The sequence below is a fragment of the Pseudorca crassidens genome, chromosome 15 (assembly GCF_039906515.1).
Source record: "Pseudorca crassidens isolate mPseCra1 chromosome 15, mPseCra1.hap1, whole genome shotgun sequence".
Taxonomy (NCBI): Eukaryota; Metazoa; Chordata; class Mammalia; order Artiodactyla; family Delphinidae; genus Pseudorca; species Pseudorca crassidens.
Window position 1 is genome coordinate 55,206,845 of NC_090310.1, and position 13,375 is coordinate 55,220,219.

General features: G+C 39.6%; 1 long non-coding RNA gene across 1 annotated transcript; it reads left to right on the forward strand.

Moving 5' to 3' along the window:
* The first annotated feature begins 34 nt into the window (after nt 1-34).
* LOC137207551 (uncharacterized) lies at nt 35-7,049 on the forward strand. Its single transcript, XR_010935150.1, has 3 exons — nt 35-163; nt 4,605-4,723; nt 6,392-7,049. It is a non-coding gene; the product is annotated as an uncharacterized lncRNA (long non-coding RNA).
* Nucleotides 7,050-13,375: the final 6,326 nt, after the last annotated feature.

Genomic DNA, 13,375 nt, shown 5'->3' on the forward strand with positions numbered 1-13,375 from the left:
GGGCTGCCGGGTAGCGGTCCGGCACGGCGCCGCAGTCCGCCCACAGGCGGGCTCCGGGCTCCGTGGGGAGGCGAGGAGAGGAACGCGCAGGGCAGGACTACGGCGCGGCGGCTGTGGCCGGGAGAGGGCGGAAGACATCTCGCGCCCCGGCCGGAAACCCGAGGTGTGCGCGGCTCTGGGCACAATCGCGAGAGTTTTACATATTACTAAAATGTCTGATACAGAAGAAGTATTTAATACTAGCTCTCTGTTCTTTTCCCTCTTTTGAGCGTTGCATATGCCCAAAAATATGGGTGTTAGAAAATGTCAGTACTAGCAATTACTGATCGTTTACCTGAAAAAAGTGTTTACTGTAGCCAGGCTAGAGTGCATCATCCCGTTTAATCTTCCCAGCAACTCTCGGATGGGTTCCATTAGTATCTTACTTTTACAGATAAGGAAATTTAGGCTTAGAGAGGTTAAGAAACGTGTTTATTAGAGGAATATCCAAAATAAGAATCGTTAATTAACTGACAAATTTTATACATTAATGATTAATATAGAAGTTATAAATTATATTGATTATTGCTATATTGTTGTTATTAATATTTATTAATGTTGCAGACCTGTTTTCTTGTAGAGTCTATGTCAGTGAATTTGAATGGTTCTTGTGGCCTCTGCACCATCCCCCTCAGCCGTGTCTGTGCTGACAGACCCACATTGAAGTTGATCTTAAACTTAGTTCAGGTAGCTTAGGAAAGACCAATTGAATTTGAACGTCATTGTAGAGCTGAGTATTTATCAAAAGAAATCTTCAACTTCTTGCACACATATTGAAATGCTGATATTGAGAGAAAAATTAAGTGTTTGTACTAGCAATGTAAAAAGGATAATTCTTTTAAAAAACAATGATATTGGAATCAAATACCTACAACTGATACATAGACTTTCTGGATAATCCTGTCAGGGGGGAGTGGGCAGTATTTCAGTCTCTTATCCCTTCCACTCAAGGACCTGCGTTTACTCTTTCCGTTTACTCACTCTTTCCACCTTCTCCTAATTTAGGACACTTTCTCATTGTCTCTTGGGATTTTTTCTTCTCTGTGCTCCATAAGCTGTCAGTCCTGCTGCATCTGCCTCCTGCTATGAGGGCATGATCTTACTTGCTTTTCTCTTCATGTTTTTTTCATTTCTTGCTCTGATAGTTTTTATTTCTATTCCTTTTGGTATTTAATCTTGTTTTTTCTAAATTCTAATTTAATGTTTAATTATTTATTCAATTTATGTACTATCAATTTATGGTAATCTAGTTTTATCCAGGGCCATCAAGAATGATACCATCGAGAATAACACCTGAGCTCTTCACTTAGTTGCTTTATTGTTTGGAGATAGCCTTTTGGCTCATAGGCAAAAAATAGTCACAGAAATTAAACCATGAAATATAATTTATGGTTTTCTGTTTAAAATACAATTTTAGTCGTATGTATTTTTTGTATATTTCTGTGTATGGAATTACATTATACTAAACTGTAAATTTTTAAAATAAAACTTTTGTCTGTTGTCTGTGTAGTGATTTCATTATGTTCTTCTGTTTCTCACTTCAATATAAAATTAGAGAAAAAATTAACCCCCAACTAAAACAAAACTCACACTTTAAATATAGTAAACTAGGAAATGGGGAGGTGTTGGTTAAATGGTACAAATTTCCAGTTATAAGTTCTGGGGCACTAATATACAGCATGGTGACTATAGTTAACAGTACTGTATTATATACTTCAAAGTTACTCAGAGAGTAGAGCTTAAATATTCTCACCACATACACAAATAATTATGTGTGGTGATGGAGGTGTTAACTAACCTTACTGTGGTAAACAATTCCCAATATATACATGTATCAAATCATCATATTAAATTTACACAAGGTTATATGTCAATTATATCTCAATAAAGCTGGAAAATGTTTAATAAAATAAAATATAGGAAACTATTATATATATGTATATATATGTAATACAGAAAGTCAGCTTTACTATGGACTACTGATATTACTACTAAGTCTTTATAAAGTAGGGCAGTTAAGTGTCTGGCATTTTGGCCTAAAGGTCAATGACAGCTCAATACATAGAACTAAAAAGTAACAGTGCTTCCAACAGACCATTTCCTTAACATTTTAAGACAGGAGAACATGCAACTATCAGTCTTTGATCTCATTTTCTAGAACATGACAGGTGTCAACAAATGAACAGATTAATCTGGGATGAAGGGTGGAGAAAATGCAGAAACCCAGTAAAAAACAATCCCATATATAAGCTGTTAGGATACACATAGAAAGTAGTAGTGAAGCATATTTGCTAACATACTCAGCTAGGGGAGGGCAGGGGGCAGAGGAAACCTAAAAGTTCTACGGTTAGTATTTGATTTATAATAAGTTAATTCCCTGTTTTATAAATTGTATAAGTTAATTTCTATCTAATAAGATTAACTAAATAGGTGGGCAGCTCATATGTCTGAGGGATTGGGAATCTCTGTCACTGGACTTTTTACCAAAATTAGGAAAAAATAATTGGAAAAGTAAGCCTGTAACAAGAATCCAAGTAAGTATCCGTCTATGAGCCCTAAGTCTCTTGCTTGAGATTAATTCCAATTTTTATCTCTTCACCCTTTTTATTAGAATTATTTTTTTTTAAAACTAGTCAGGTGTCTTATCCCAACTTCTGTAGTCAATCATGTAAATTCTAACAGAACAAAACAGGAAAAGAAAGGATTGTAAATAACCTTGAATAATTAGCCAGTTGACAGTGTGCTTAAGTTACTTCTTTGAAAGCATCAATGCTAACAACAATAGCTACTAATATCTACTGTGCAGTCACAGCGGAGCTATGGAGCTATACCGTGTATGGCTTTTTTTTTTTTAATAAATTTATTTATTTATTTTTGGCTGTGTTGGTCTCTGTTGCTGCACGCGGGCTTTCTCTAGTTGCGGTGAGCGGGGTCCACTCTTCATTGCGGTGCACAGGCCTCTCATTGCGGTGGCCTCTTCTGTTGCGGAGCACGGGCTCCAGGCACACGGGCCTCACCAACTGTGGCATGTGGGCTCAGTTGTGGCTCACAGGCTCAGCAGTTGTGGAACACAGCCCGTGGCAGCTGTGGCACACAGTTGCTCCACGACATGTGGGATATTCCCGGACCAGGGCTCGAATCCGTGTCCCCCGCACTGGCAGGCGGATTCCCAACCACTGGGCCACCAGGGAAGCCCCTGTGTATGGCTTCTTATCTTTTGATTGATCCTTTGCTGTGGAAGTTGTGAAAGTAAAAATGTTGCCCCTAGAGGGTAGTATTGTCTCGCCACTCAGGCTTTCCTTGGTTAGTTGCAAAGCGGTGCAGGTCGGGCTGTGCTGAAAATAGGCACATCCTACCTCTGCTAAAGATTCCTGGATCCTGGTTTTAGGCTTTTGAAAATTCTGCAACCCACTCATTCTTTCCCACTTGTCACTTCTATTTGAAGCATAAGCTTTTTGAAAAGAAAACTATCCCAAATCTATTCGTTAATATTTTCTGTTAATAGTCTATTGATAAACATAGAGATATGTTTACCCTCTTCTTATATTAGACATACAATAAGGTATAGTGTTTGTTACTTATATTAAGTTGTTCGATCTGGGATACAATAAACTTGAGTCACTTTCTGTTTCCTGGGACCAGAAGAAAATAATTATAGTGCAAAGAAAATAGCTCTGCAAGTGGATGGGTCTTATATAAATAATAATTGGAAGTTAAAGCCAAATCAGGAAAATGAAATTATTTCTCTCCTCAGGAATCAAGGAGAGTTAAGTTTTGTAGGAGTGAGCTTTAATTACTCATCCTAACCCCAAAGGTATTTTGAATACTTAGTAACACAAATAAGGTACAGGTTTAAACCATTGTAATAACTACATGAACTAACAGTCTAAACAGGAAGGAATAAAGTGATCGGGTTTAGATTTGAAACACGTGTACCCAAGAGAGGGCATTAGTGGTAGGGTCAAGCTCTTCAGGGCCTGCAGAGATGAACTCTATATAAATTCTATAATTTAGATTGCTCTTTAAATTATTAAGAGATCTAAACTAAATTCTTTTTTTTGTCAATTTCTAGTGCCAGCCTTTGATTATTCCTTTCTGAGAATATGTGAACAAGTCTTTAGCTAAGAGTTTATAAAAACTCATATAAATGGTTCATTTCTTGTAGGAAGCTTCAAAGGAAGTAAAAACAGTCACATAGGCAGGCATTATCTACAAACAAGGAAGTGAAAGAGTTGGGTTTAATACTTTTGTCCTATTTTCCCTTAGTAATAAAAAAAAAATTTTTTTTGGCCGTGCCACACATCCTGTGGGACCTTAGTTCCCTGACCAGGGATTGAACCTGGTCCCACAGAAGTGAAAGCACCGAGTCCTAACCACTGGACCACCAGGGAATTCCCAGTAGTAAAATATTTTTAAAGTAACAGCAGGATTTTTAACATTATTTAGTGTATGACTTGCTTTATTTTTTGTTCCATTTCTCCTTGTCAAAAATTTAAGAATCTTGTTTTCTATAGCTTAGAGAGACCTATTTTAATGTTATCATCTAACTATCCAATCCATTTCAGGACAAGTGACTGAATTTGAAAGATGATAAACACCTTCACACCCCCCTCCCCAATGGAAAAAATTTAAAGCAATACTGTGGATTCTTTCAGTGGTTTACTTCTGAGAGAAACCTTCAAATGTGAGCACAAGATAATTTTTTTCCTCCATAGAATACTCAGCACTTTAGTTAATTTTAAAGGGGTTATATAATACCTGCAAAGTGAATACAAATTTGAGAATTTTGTTTTTTAAAGTGTTTTTGAATGTAATAAATATTCTTCAGCTACTGATTTCCTATACGTACCTCATATTCCTCGAAAACTTAATAGTTTGTTAGTCCTCATATTTTTAGAAGCCACATCTCCACACAACTCAGCATTATTATTTTTTTTTTTTCTTTTGGCTGTACTGCGCAGCTTGCAGAAGCTTAATTCCCTGACCAGGGATGGAACCCTGGGCTCTGGCAGTGAAAGCACCAAGTCCTAATCCCTGGATCACCAGGGAATTCCCAGCATTAATTTTTTTTTCAGTTAAATCAGGTTGTTTAATAACTTTAATTCTGGAGCACGTGTTCATATCTAGGAAAAGGTGGTGTAGGGCTGAGAGGCTCAGTACTAGTAGAGAAAACAGTTGTGTTTCTTGACGAAATTTGAGTTAAACTATGACTCTTCTTATATTTTGAACAAAATACAGGGCTAGATCCCTTTTGAAATATTCTTCAGTCTTTACCCACTCACTAAAACTGAGATTTTTACCCAGTAAAACTGGCTGTTACCAAAGTATATCAACTTGTATACAAATCAGCCACAGTTTGGAATAGGTTTTCTGATACTAAAACCACCCTCTGATATTTGGCTACCGCCACCTCTTCTATGTTTTGTCAATTCCAAGCCCATTTCCCAGGAAGCAAATTAAACTAAACATATTATTTCCTTTCTTCCACAATTAGAAAATTCTTCTATACCACTCATGTTTAGATTGTAGGGAATCTACATGTCTCTGTTCTCAGAGAGCTTACATTGCAAGCTGTCTGGACTCCAGCCCCTAAAAGATCAAAAGCATCTTCCATGGAATGTTTTGCAGACTTCCTATATAATCCAATGAAAGCTATAAAAAATAAGCAATACAAATTTTGGTAAAATTTCAAGGGATTTCTATAGCCCAGGAGACCCACTCACCAACCCCATGGTCATAACCATTGTGGGCAATGCTCACTCACACTTCTGTGTTCAGAGCTCAGGTTGTGAGTTCAGATGTGAACTCTTTGCCACGTTCACATCTTGTGCTTGTTCTCTATGGCCCCTAATTTAACATATTAAGCAGAGAAGAAATGGGGATAACACCTCAGCTTTTAAAGGTGTCAACCTAGCAACCAAGAAATTTCAGTGCCTCACTCTTCTTTATTCATCACCTTGGTGAAGGGGTGTGTCCTTCATCCCAGACCCTTCACTGAGAACCTCTCATAGTCCAGCTGCTGTTTGGGTAACCTCTGATGATACAGAAACTATAGCAAAAAAGGCATCTTTCTTACTGTCTCACAGTGAAGGTGTCAATGACAAAATGTGAAAAACTTCCACAACCGAAATGTTAGCTAAGAGTCTTTTTCACTGAGAGGTTCTCCGAACATTCAGAGTCAAATGGATGACTTGCCTCTTTTTTTTTTTTTACAGCTGGTTTTCAGTGTCATGACTAGATATCAGCTCCTTTTGCTAGAATACTGTTTATACGATGTTGTATCGCTGTCCTATTGCTATTGCAACACCTTACCACAAACTTAGTGCCTTAACACAAATCTATTATCTTACAGGTCTGAAGATCAGAAGTCTAACACGGATCTCACTGGGCTAAAATCAAGGCATTGACAGGGCTATGGTCCTTTCTAGAGGCTCTGGGTAGCATCTGTTTCCTTGCCTTTCCCAGATTCTAGAGGCCACCCACATTCCTTGCCTGATGCCCCTCTTCCTCCATCTAAAAAGCCATCAGGATTGCTTCTCTTTGTGCCTTTTCTCCATAGTCACATCTTCCTCTGACTGACTCCATCTGCCTCCTTCTTCTACTTTTAAATTCCTTCTGATTATGTTGAGCCTACCTAAATAATTCAGAATAATCAATCTCCCAATTTTAAGACCAGCTGATTAACAATCTTAATTTTCCTTTGCTGTATAACCTAACATATTCACAGATTTTGGGGACTAGGATGTGGATGTCATCGGAGGGGGGATGACATTTTGCCTGCCAAACCTGTGAATACAGTGCTTCTCAGGACTGAGAAGGAGAGCCATTTTCAATACTTTAGATAATAGACCTTCTTTGAGAAAGAGAAGTTTTCAGGCTATCCAGTGTTTTCAATATATCTAGAAGAAGTCTGTTGAAATTATTATTTGTATATGGAAGTAAGGCTAAGGTTCTCGTCTTAATGAATTATTCAGTGACTTTGCAAGTCTGTGTATTAAAAATAGTTTCAAGTTAAATGTCAAAATCTCACTCAATTTTTTTAACCTTTTCATTTATTTTTATGTCTATCTTATCAAGTTATATATATATATAGTTATATATATATATATATATATATATATATATATATATATATATATATATATATATATATATACGGTAACTAATTCCATTGTGTAGAAAAGCTGATGATGAAAACAAATATGTACACTCTGCCTTTCCACCCCTAGGCCCATGCTCCAGAGCAAACCTGGTATAGCTTTTTTTAATTCTTCTGATACTGACCTCTATAACTTCAAATAAAACTAGTATGTAGTTTTTATGAATTAATATTGCCTCATAACTTTTTAAGTATGTAGTAGGTGAGCTGGGTAGAGTGCTTTGGATAAAGGTATATCAGTGAGGATTTAGTTACGGGAAATGCAGACCATTCTCGGCACATTAAAAAGAAGGATTGTAAAACAGAGATGATTGTAATATTGTTGGAAGGGCTGGAGGAATGGGCTGCATGCTGGGTCTCCAGGGCTGACTCCCAGAAAAACACTACAGGCCTGGCTTGCCAGGGGAGCTTCTACCCCCACAACAAGAAAGGTGGAGAATTGGGGCCTGCCAACATCACACAACTGCCTCTTAACAACTGCTAGAATGTTGCTGCAGAGAAGTTAAATTAAATGTCTCCTCAACTACATGTGCCAGCAGAAAACAGCAAGAAGGAGGAAGACGGCTCTCCAATTCTACCTTCCAAATCTAATGAGTGGACTCCAATTCACACTCAGAATTCAAGTGGCAAAAGGACTTTGGGAGGGAATTCCCTGGCGGTCCAGTGGTTAGGACTCCGTACTTTCACTGCCATGGGCCTGGGGTTCCATCCCTGGTGGGAAAACTAAGATCCCAAAAGCCACGCGGCACAGCCAAAAAAAAAAAAAAATTTTGGGAAACGTTTCTTTGCTTTCCAACCTCTGTATTATAGGAAGGCACACTAGGAGGATGGATTGGGTGTCGGGTATCAAAATCACTTTATTTACTACCATTCACCTCTTTGGCTAGTCACTATGCATACATGTTCATTCTACCCATTCATAAACATCTGTATAACAACGGTAACTTAACATGACAACGTAAAAAACATATTTCCCTTCTTTATAAAAGGAAGCTATAAAGATCTATCACTCACTGTGTGGTGTTTATTCCTACACTCTGCTTGATAACCTCTATCCAAAGGACTAAATTATCAAGTTGACTACTACCAATACATTTTATTTCAAATAATAGGGGAAGTAAGGGGGGAGGCAAGTTGCTTAATGTACAAATACAGGCCTTCTTTCTGCAACTGGTCTTGAGGTTCCAGTTAATATTTAGAACTGTCTTTCTCCATTCCCACTCTGTATTCCCTTTTTACTCGGTCAGCATCTCAGCTGGTCTGGATTCTCTACCTGGTAGGATGACTCAAAGCTTCATCCTGAGGTGTCTGAGCCCATAATGATCCTGCCTATAGTTTCTACCACCTTCTATTAGTGGATGTGAACATATTAGGAACTGCCCTAGAAGACCCTCTAAGTTCTGGAAATGTCTTCCATGCCCCAATTTATATCAGTGACCCAGTTTTCTCCTAATTATCAAGTGGAAGCCCACTAATCCTCTTTATGTTTTCTACATCATAGGCACAAGAGCCAAAATGTTTAGGTGGTAGTTTCAACATCCAGTTCAATGGATTCATTGTCCTGTCTTCTGGTAGAAGTATTCCTCCTTTGGATAGTAAGACCTCTAGCTAGTAAAGCCCAATTTTATGGGCATGCAAAGCAAAAACTTTATGAAGGGATCATTAGAAGTAACAGTGACATGGTGTTCCTAGACCTTGGTTCCTAGACCAATGTGTTCTGGCTGTGTAAGAAACAGCACCATAAAGTGGTCACTGGCTTGGAGAAAATAATTCATCCTGTAGGACAGTACCCCAGACTTGCTAGATATTATCAACTAGCTGGCATCATAACTGATTTTTCATTGTCCATTCCAGTGTTCCCTCAGGCCAGATGCTCTTAGGTGATGGGGTACATGGTAAAGACAGTACCCATGAACTTCAACCCATTGCCTTACTTCTTCAGTTGTAAAATGACTTCCTTAGTGAGAAGTAATACGTGGGATATCGTGACAGTAAATAAGTTTAATAAATTCACATATGGCATTGCTGAAAGAAGTAAGGCAGCAAGAGCAGACCTATCCAAAATAAGCTCACTTCTTCCAGAGAAAACAAATTGCTGCCCTCTTGCGGCCCAAAGTAATTGATCTGCCACCAAGTGGCAAGCTCATCCCCCTGAAGTTTGGCACTGTGTTGTCTCAGGTAAGTTGCTCTGCTGTCAACTTAGACCCTCAGCAATGGTGATAGTCTAGGTCAGTCTTGGTGAAGTTCATGTTGTTGAGCACATGCCTAACTGCAACCCCAGGCCCCGTGGTCACTTTGTTCATGAACTCATTGGCCAAGGGCTGAGGTGGCTGTAGAAAGAGACTAGCTGACATCCACGGAATAGGTGATATCTGTTTAGTTGCAAAGCTCCTTTGGTGCGCATTCATGTGGACCCAGGTGTACAGAGTACACCCAGACTCAGAGTACATTCTTAGAAACTTATTCACAAGCCTCTTCCCCAGACTGATGTTCATTCATTCAGCAAATACTTATTGAGTGCCTGTCAGTGCCAGGTACTATTATAGGAAAAGGGGACTTAACAGTGAAGATAATAGTTAAAAATTCCTATCCCCATGGAACTTACATTCTAGTGGGATGAGGAAACAGACATAAACAAGATGAATAAACTATATAGTATATTAGATTGTCAACAGAGAAACAGAGATGGAAGATAGGGTTGGGGAAGTGCAATTTTAAACAATGTCCAGGGAAGATGTCACTAAGAAGGTGATACTTGAGTAATGACCCAAAGGAGTTGAGGGGATGACCCATGTGGCCCTTTGACTGAAAAGCAGATCAGAGAGGAGAAACAGCATGTGCAAAGACTCTCTGGTAGAATGTGCCTGGTTTGTACAAGGGCCAGCAAGGAGACCAGTGCGGCTGCAACAGAGTGAGTGAGAGGAATGAGCGCAGTAGGAGTTGAGGTTAGAGTGTGAACATGGGGCAAGATATGAAAGGCATTGTAAGCCATTTCATGTATTTTTGCTTTTATTCTAAGTTAAGCACAGGCTTGACCATCTTGTTTCTTATTCATCCTGACTGGCTAAGCCACATGATGTATGCTTGAAGTTATGCCCACTGGGGAAAAAATCCTTTTCCCAGTGTTCTTCAGAACACTGTGTTCTCCTTAGAGATTCTGTAATATAGCAGCACGCCACTTTTGGCTAGTGCCAGATGTCATGCAGAACCACCTATAAGCCAGGTTCAAAATGTTTCTTTCTCAGCTGAACTACCCTGTGAGGCCTCAGATATGGAAGGGAGAGAGCAGTATGACAGGACCAGACTCACTGGGAGTGTGAGTCACATTCCTGAAAACATACTGGGCCTTTGGGACCAACTCAAGCCTGTTCTTCCATACACCCCTTTCACTTTATGATGAATGCCACTACACCCACTCAACATTACGGCTTGGTGGATCGGAGAATACCTCTTAGTGTCCTGTGGCCAGTAGATGAGGGCTCAGTAGAGGGCTTGGAGCTGTTTCTGAAGAGGAGGAGTAGTTATTGGCTGAAGAGAACCAGGACTTCTGCCAATTCTGGAGGCCTATGTCGTGATTGGCCTATGAGGACCTGCCGGGACCAGGTTCCATCGAGTAATCTGACACAGAAACTTACAGCACCAACATCGCTAAGATGTTTGCACTGCAGCCTGAACCAACTGGCGAGCCTACTCTTGCTCTGGATCCTGGATTTGGGTCCTGGATCAAATTCCAGTGTGGGGGGTGGAATTTTCCCACACAACCAAGCAAGTCTCTGGACACCAGCTGGGTATCCTACAATTTGGCTCAATTCTGACACTATCAACCTGGAGATAGTATCAGATTCCACAGGTGAAGTCCCATAAGACTGCCCTCTACCTCAGATACAAATCCCAAGCCCAGGTTGTTACCTGTGCCTCTAGTTGGCTATAAATCAGAGGTTCCCACAAATCCCTTCCTTGGGTGTGAATAATTAGCTAAAGCTGCTCACAGAACTCCAGAAACCCATTTACTCACTAGATAACTGGTTTATTGTAAAAGGATATAACTCAGGGACAGCCAGATGGACGAGATGCATAGGGCAAGGTACGGTGAAAGGATGTGGAGCTTCCATGTCCTCACCCCAAATCTCCACATGTTCGCCAATCCAGAAGCGCCCCTAACCCTCTCCTTTTGGACTTTTATAGGCTTCATTACATAGTCGTGATTGATTAAATCATTAGCCATTGGCCATTGATTCAACCGCCAGTCTCCCTCCCCTCTTTGGAAATCAGGGGGTAGGACTGAAAGTTCCAACCCCCGATTGTGTAGTTGCTTCCCTAGTAACCCTTAGGTGCTTTCCAAAAGTCCCTTCAGTAACATAAACCCCGTAGTGACGGAAAGGTGATAAGACACCCATTTCACTTTTATGGCTCTGAAGTGATTTCGGGAACTGAGGACAAGAGACCAAGTATTATGACAAAAAAAATGCTCCCATTTTTTTGCTTATTGCTCAGGAAATTCCAAAGGTTTGGGAAACTCTGTGCCAGAAACAGGGATGAATATATAATTCATAAATCACAGTATCCCTGAGCCACACTCAAAACTAAAAGTATTATGGATTATACTTATTGTATAAGTAGCACACCTAGTGTGTTGTATCTGGCTTCCAAAATCCAAAGAAGCAGGACAAGTATTGTGACTCTTTCAGAGTGTAACGGGGTGCAAAGTACAGCAACTTGTCTTTCACTTTGCAGGGTATATTCTGATATGCTCCTAAGTACTGGAATCCAGAAGCTTCACTGAGGAGACAGACCCCTAAATTTTTGTGGGATTTACCTCCAAGGTTATGGTATGGATGACCTGCCAAGGTATCTAGGGTAGCCAGTATAGTCTGCTCACTTATCATTCTATCAGCATGATGTCATCAGTGTATGGACAAGAATTGGCATCCCATGGGATGGGGAGATGGTCCAAGTCTCTGTACACTAAATTATGACAGAGAGTCATAGCTGTCACGGACCTGAGATAAGACAATGAAGAAATATTGTTCTTGACAGGTGAAAGCAAACTGCTGCCAGTGTTCTCTTATTAATGAGAGAGAGAAAATAGCATTTGCCAAATGTATAGCTTCCTGCCAAGTTCTAGGGGCTACGCTGATTTGCTCTAGTAAAGAGGATACAATTGGAATTGCAGCTGCAATTAGAGTAATTTAAAACATTCTACTGCTGTCTTTCTAAGACATCTTCTATAATAAAATGAATTAAATAGTGCACTTTATCTTCCAAAAGAAATGGTGGCAGTAATCTCTGTGATTCCTCCAGCAATGCAGCATTGCCTTTGGTTTACTATTTTGGCCTTACGATACTATGATAATAATATATGGCCTTCCTATCAGAATAGCCTTGATCCACAAATTAGGGAGCCAAGTGGAGATTTTTTAAGTTAAGTATGTCTGCTCCAATTAGGCATTCAGGAACTGAAGTAACTATAGGGTAGGTTCAGGGACCCATTGGTCCACTGTAAGATGGACTTGGGCCCAAAATCTATTTATTACCTGACTCCAATAGCTATACCCCACCCTCCACTCAACTGTAATCTACAGTGATATTCTGCTCAATATCCTCGAAGTTCATCCATTTTGTTGCAAATGGCAAATTTTCATTCTTTTTTATGGCTAGGTAGTATTCCATTATATATACATATATATTTTTGGCCTCCCCATGGGGCATGCAGGATCCCATTTCCCTGATCAGGGATTGAACCCGCATTCCCGCTCCCTGCACTGGGAACATGGAGTCCCAACAACTGGGCTGCCAGGGAAGTCCCTATTTTTATTTAGTTATTTATATATATATATATTTTTGGCCACACTGCACCACATGCGGGATCTTAGTTTCCTGACCAGGGATTGAACCTGTGATACCTGCATTGGGAGTGTGGAGTCTTAACTACTGGACCACCAGGGAAGTCCCTAGGTCCCATTTATTTATTTGTTCTTTTATTTCCTTTGCTTTAGGAAACAGATCCAAAAAAAAATACCACTACGATTTATGTCAGAGTGTACTGCCTGTGTTTTCTTCTAGGAGTTTTATGGTTTCCAGTCTTATATTTAGGTCTTTAATCCATTTTGAGTTTATTTTTGTATATGGTGTTATTAGAGAATGTCTTCTTTATTCTTAATTTTTATCCACTTGACT